This window comes from Nelumbo nucifera, chromosome 3 (assembly GCF_055504915.1).
Source record: "Nelumbo nucifera cultivar China Antique chromosome 3, China Antique-T2T, whole genome shotgun sequence".
NCBI lineage: Eukaryota > Viridiplantae > Streptophyta > Magnoliopsida > Proteales > Nelumbonaceae > Nelumbo > Nelumbo nucifera.
The window spans coordinates 76,620,686-76,626,737 of NC_142651.1; the positions used below are offsets into that span (position 1 = coordinate 76,620,686).

The following is a 6,052-nucleotide window of genomic DNA, read 5'->3' on the forward strand; positions in this document are numbered from 1 at the left end:
GATTTGGACTCTCAAGTTGATAAGACCTATCTTAACCAACTGCTAATCCCAGTCATATTATAAATCCAAAATTAGCCCAATTTAATTAAACCATTTAAGCTAGTTCGAAATGGGCTTTAGGCCCATTAAGTCATATTACTTACTTAACCCATTAAGTATTGGCTAGTCTGGTTCTCTTTGTATGGCATGGGACCCTAGCATTGATTTACACATCAGCCACATGGGTTCAGCCCAGCCTTTGTTACAAGGCCTGACCGAATTCACTATAGATCACAATGAACCCCTGAGTCCATCAACATGGACTCTTAATGGGTCCAGCATTTACACTAAATGGTCCTTGGGTCGAGCCATCTTGTGAAAACCCAAGGACTGTGGGCAGATGCAAGATTAGCCCATCAGGTATTACCCTCAATTGCCTTACACTTAACCTCTCAGTCCATAATGATCAAACACTGCCCGACAAGAGAGGACCTCTCCTTCGGCTGCAAGGTACAATGTTGCATTCTCTACTCACATGGATCTCAGGAATTAAAACCTTTTGCAAACCAATTTGAAACCATAATATATAAGTATATCTCTATATAAATATATTTTGCAAAACCAAATTTCAAACACATTTGAAATCCACTACCAGTAGTTTAGGTTTCCATCAGAGAGAGTGCATTTCCCTGATCATTGGCTTTGTCCGACAAAGGGGCTGATCCTATCACTATGATCACCCACTCAGGTGAATTCTCGGATTGCCCCAACATACCCAGGTTTTGACCCTATAAAGGATCTCACTGATTGGTATATCAAAGACAGCCCAATCCTACACCTAGTGTAGTACCAATAATCGAGTCTAGGGGTCAGGTGTAACATTCCAGTTTTTCCCATCTATATCTAATGTCCAAGGAAATACTGGAATTTGGTCTGGTTCAAGGTTTCAAGAAAACCCACACTTCATGCACCTCAGGTCTCATCCTGGCAGCTAAGACAAGCCACCCCAACTAAATTGGCGGCACATCAGTTTCAGCCTTGGCAAGATAAATCTCTCTAAATCTATCAAACGACTATGAAGATTCTAAATTAACACGAGTCTCATAACTGTCCAGTTTAAGGGTATTACATAGAAACGTACCATAACAACATGAATCAATTATGCACTTTATTCATTTACAATAAATGACAATAAGTACATAAATCTGATTGGAGCTAAGGGCATACACTATCTAATAGCTCCCATTTGCACTTAGGTCCAATTGGGTACAAGTTGGAGTCCCATACTTTCCACGTGTTTCTCAAACACTTTTTGTGTTAGTGGCTTAGTCAATGGGTCTGCCACATTCTCCACTGATTTTACCTTTTAACATCAATCTCCTGTAGATCTAGTGTTGTCACACAACAGTGAAATGGGTGATGTTTTGAATTCCAAATTATAGAATGAACACCTTCATTCATTAAGCAGACTCACTTACAGTAATGCGCTCGGCTTGGGTTGTGGAATCTGCTATTTTTACTACTCAGGACCCCATCGTAAAGATGTAACCAGATGTAGACTTTTTATCATCTGGGTCTGACTGGAAATTAGCATCAGTATACCCCTAGATCTATAGTGAACTATCATCGAATACCAGGCAAAACTCTTTTATCCTTTGAAGGTATTTTAGTATGTGTTTCACAGCTGTCCAGTGCTCCCGGCCAGGGTTAGATTGAGAGCTACTTACCACACTCACTGCCTGAGCAATGTCGGGCCGAGTGCATAGCATGGCATACATGATGATCCCTATGGCTGAAGCATAGGGAGTCTCTCATGCCCTCAATCTCCTTGGGTGTCTTGGGAGACATGTCCTTGGAGAGAGTGACTCCGTACCTGAAAGGAACATTTCCTTTCTTGGAGTTCTCCATACTGTATCTTTGGACTATCTTGTCAATTTAAGTAGATTGAGATAATCCTATTATCCTCTTCGATCTATCTCTATAGAGTCAAAGACCCAAGATGTCAGAGGCTTCTGATAAGCCTATATTTTTACATATTTTCATACCTCTAACTTGATGATTTTGGTAATAATGTTTTTGGAATTAGCATGGTATTGCACTAATTATGATGAAATTGTCTTGCAAGGTGATTTGGAGCTTAATTGTGAAATTTTAAGGAGGAGTTTGATTTAATTGATCAGATAATCATAGAAGAAGGACCATGCAGCAATGATGCTCCATGATGTAGCCATGAAGGAGAGAATCCATTGAAATCGGATTTGATATGCATGCACAAAAAAAGGGAAATTTCCTACTTTGATATAGTTTCCGTATTTTGGGCATAACTTTCTACCTATAACTCGGATTGAGGTGATTCAAAGTGATAATTAAAGATAAGAGATAGGGATACAACCCTTATGTTTATCACTTACCCTAATTCCACTTCCATCCAAGTGAAATTTGAACTACAATTTTCGGGTCTGACAGCTAGCAGTGCAGAAGAGATTGGAATTCAACTGTGATAAAGACTAAGAGACCTAATTTGTGTTGAATTAGGAGTCTGGGGGGGGGGGGGGGGGGGGGGGGGGGGGGGGCTGTACTATAAAAAGGACCATAGACTCAAGGAAAAGGGGCACATCCTTAGATAGAATTTGGAGAGAATAAAAGAGGAAGCAATCTCAGCACATCAGAAGAGGAGAGGAAGCAGTTTCAACATGCTAGAGAAGGAGAGGAAGAATTCGAATTCAAGAGGGAGGAAGGCTTAGTTTCTGCACTTGCCTTCGACCTTCAAAGGCTAAATTTTTCTCGTTATTCCATTCATTCCTTGATGTATTTTTGTTGTGTTTCTTCCTTAATTTTCTTGAGTGTGTTGAATTTAATGATGTCTAGCTAAATTCTCTTAGCTAGGGTTTAGATGGATTTTGATCTTAAGATTATATAGTTACTTGTTTAATTCAATTCAAGACATTATTATTTGCATGAGAAAATTTTATTGTTGTACTTAATACTTTAAAAGAATTGGCCAATCTTTTAATGATTTGATGATTCATGCATGACTGACCAAAGTATTATTATGAATTAGATCTCTAAGTAATAAAAATTGCATGATAGACTATGATATCGAAAAATGATTAGCCCATGTGTGGGAATCAATGAAGCTTAGTTAATCAAATCCCCTTCTACGATTAGAGGTTTCCAAATAACTTAATGCTTATTTTTCCTTTTGACAACCACTTAGAAATTTGATGGTAGAATTGGATTAATATGACTTGAAAAAGCTTATTAATTAATTTAGGGAAATCCACCATCACATGAAAATAACTTTAATATACCTTAGGGTACTTTCGGTCTTGAGTTGGATTAAATAGGTAATTTTATAACCTTGATTTAATGAAATCTAAACCCTAGCTGCATTCATTCGTCAATTCAGTTTTTATTAAGTTCTTAGATTTGCATTAATTCTTCTTCATTTTTTTCATTCAATTGATTTACGAGTTCAACTTAGGTTAGTTTAAAATTACTTTAGTACTGTGATATAGTCTTTGTGGGATCGACACTCATCTCATCATTATACGCACATTTAACTAAGGTACAGTTGCCTGAATTAATTAGGCATAAATCATGCAACAAGTTTTTGGCGCCGTTGCTAGGGACTAGTTTATTGCATATCAAAACTACCTGAATTAACCTTATATTGAACATCTATTTGTTTTATTTTTGGATTTAAAATTTTCTTTTCTATTTTAATTTCTGTTGTGTTCAGCTTTATAAAATTTTTTTGGAAACTTTTAATTTTTCTTTTCTTTGTAGGTTCCTAGTGCATGACACGCACTAATGGTGGAGAATTAATACCCCTTGATCAAGAAATCGAAAGGACTTTGAAAAAGTGAATGAGGGAGAGAAAGAACAAGATGGCTCAAGACCAAAATAATCCAAGGAAATTGAGCTCCTATGCTATACCTACTCTAGATGGTACTACATAAAGCATTAGGAAGTCGAATGTACAAGCAAACAATTTTGTGATCAAGCCTACAATTATTTTGATGATCCAGATGAATGCAATTTTCTGGCCCCAATGATGACCATAACTCTCATATTGCTAATTTTCTTGAAATATGTGATACTTTTAAGCATAATGGAGTTAGTGATGATGCCATTAGACTTAGGTTGTTTCCCTTTTCCTTAAGGGATAAAGCAAAAGATTGGTTTAACTCTCTTCCTGCAAGTTCGATTACTACATGGGATGACTTGTTACAAAAGTTTTTATCTAAGTATTTTCCACCTACTAAAACTGTTAAATTAAGGAATGACATAACAACTTTTTCTTAATTTGATAATGAAACCTTATATGAGTCGTGGGAAAGATTTAAGGAACTGCTTAGGAAGTGTCCTCACCATGGTCTACCTATTTGGATGCAAGTGAAAACTTTTTATAGTAGTATTAATCAATCTAATCGTTCAATGTTAGATGTAGTTGTAGGTGGTATGCTTATGAGAAAAACTCCCGAGTAGGCATATGAACTTTTGGAGGAGATGGTGGCCAATAGCTATCAATGGGACAATGAGAGAACAAATAAAAAGAGAGTTGGAATTTATAATATTGATTCTATCACTGCTTTATCGGTTCAACTTGCTGCACTAAATAAGAAATTGGAAAATTTGGGGATTTCCGCTATGAGTGTTTCATCTGTTCCCTTTCCTTCTTGTGAGTTTTGTGGGCAAGGGGGACATGATAGTGTAGACCGTCAAGTAGGAAATCCATTTTTGTCTTCTTCCGAACAAGCTAATTTTGTTTCATATGGTGGCAACAAGTCCAATTTCAATCCCTACTCTAACACTTACAATATAGGATGGAGAAGCCATCCAAATTTTTCTTAGAGTAATAACCAACAAAGAGCACCTCCTGTCTTTCAGCAGCAACAACAATAAAATCCACAAGAGAAGAAGCCAAATTTGGAGGATATGATGGCAAAATTTATCAACAGTATGAAGGCAAGAATTCAAGGGTTTGGAAACTCAAATTGGACAACTTGCTCAAGCAATTTCAGCCAGGCCACAAGGAGGATTACCTAGCAATACCGAGAAGAATCCCAGGGAACAAGTAAAGGCCATCACTCTACGAAGTGGAAATGAACTTGGAAAAGAAAAAAAAGATGATAAGCATATAAAAGAAGAAGAAAGTTGAAACCTTGAAGCCAAAGAAGGAGATTGTGAGTCATCAATGGAGAAAAAGGGAAGTTCTTCTACTCTTAATTTAAAATCTTACAAACCCCCTCTTCCTTTTCCTAAAAGATTTCTTAAGGTTAACTTGGATAAGCAATTTGCTAAATTTTTAGAGGTGTTTCAAAAGTTGCATATTAACATTCATCTTCTTGATGTTTTTTCTCAAATGCCAAGTTATGCCAAATTCTTGAAGGAAATAATCTCAAACAAAAGAAAATTGGAGGAGTTTGAGATAGTAAAACTTAATGAGTAATGCTCGGCAATCCTACAAAATAATTTACCTCCAAAACTCAAAGATCTAGGGAGCTTTTCTATTCCGTGCACCATTGACGAAATTAATTTTGACAAGGCTTTATGTGATATTGGTGCAAGCATTAATTTGATGCCCTTCTTTGTCTTTAGGAAGCTTGGGTTGAATGTGCCAACACCTACCACTCTTTCTCTTCAATTGGATAATAGAAGTATCAAATATCCAATGGGAGTAGTGGAAGATGTTTTGGTAAAAGTAGATAAATTTATTTTTCCTGTTGACTTCACTGTTTTGGACATGGAAGAAGATTATGATATGCCCCTAATTTTAGGGAGACATTTTCTTGCCACAGGAAGAGTTTTAATTAATGTCCAACAAGGAAGACTTAGCCTTAGAATTAATGACGAGGAAGTTATTTTTAATGTGTTTAAGGCTATGAAACATTCCAATGATGAAAAATAAGTCTTAATGATAGATTGCATTGATGATTTGGCAGATAGAAAGTTTCATGCATTTAGGTTAGATGGTCTCATAGAAAATTGCATTGCTAACTCTTTTGATGTGAAGGAACAAATTTTAGATGAGAAGCATAAGGAGGCCATAGGCTATTTGGGAGAAAAG

The 6,052-nt window shown here is 36.5% G+C and overlaps 1 non-coding gene across 1 annotated transcript; it reads right to left on the bottom strand.

Annotated features, from left to right (window-relative positions):
- Positions 1 to 4,254: 4,254 nt before the first annotated feature.
- LOC148801380 (small nucleolar RNA R71) lies at positions 4,255 to 4,361 on the bottom strand. Its single transcript, XR_016084853.1, has one exon. It is a non-coding gene; the product is annotated as a small nucleolar RNA R71 (small nucleolar RNA).
- Positions 4,362 to 6,052: the final 1,691 nt, after the last annotated feature.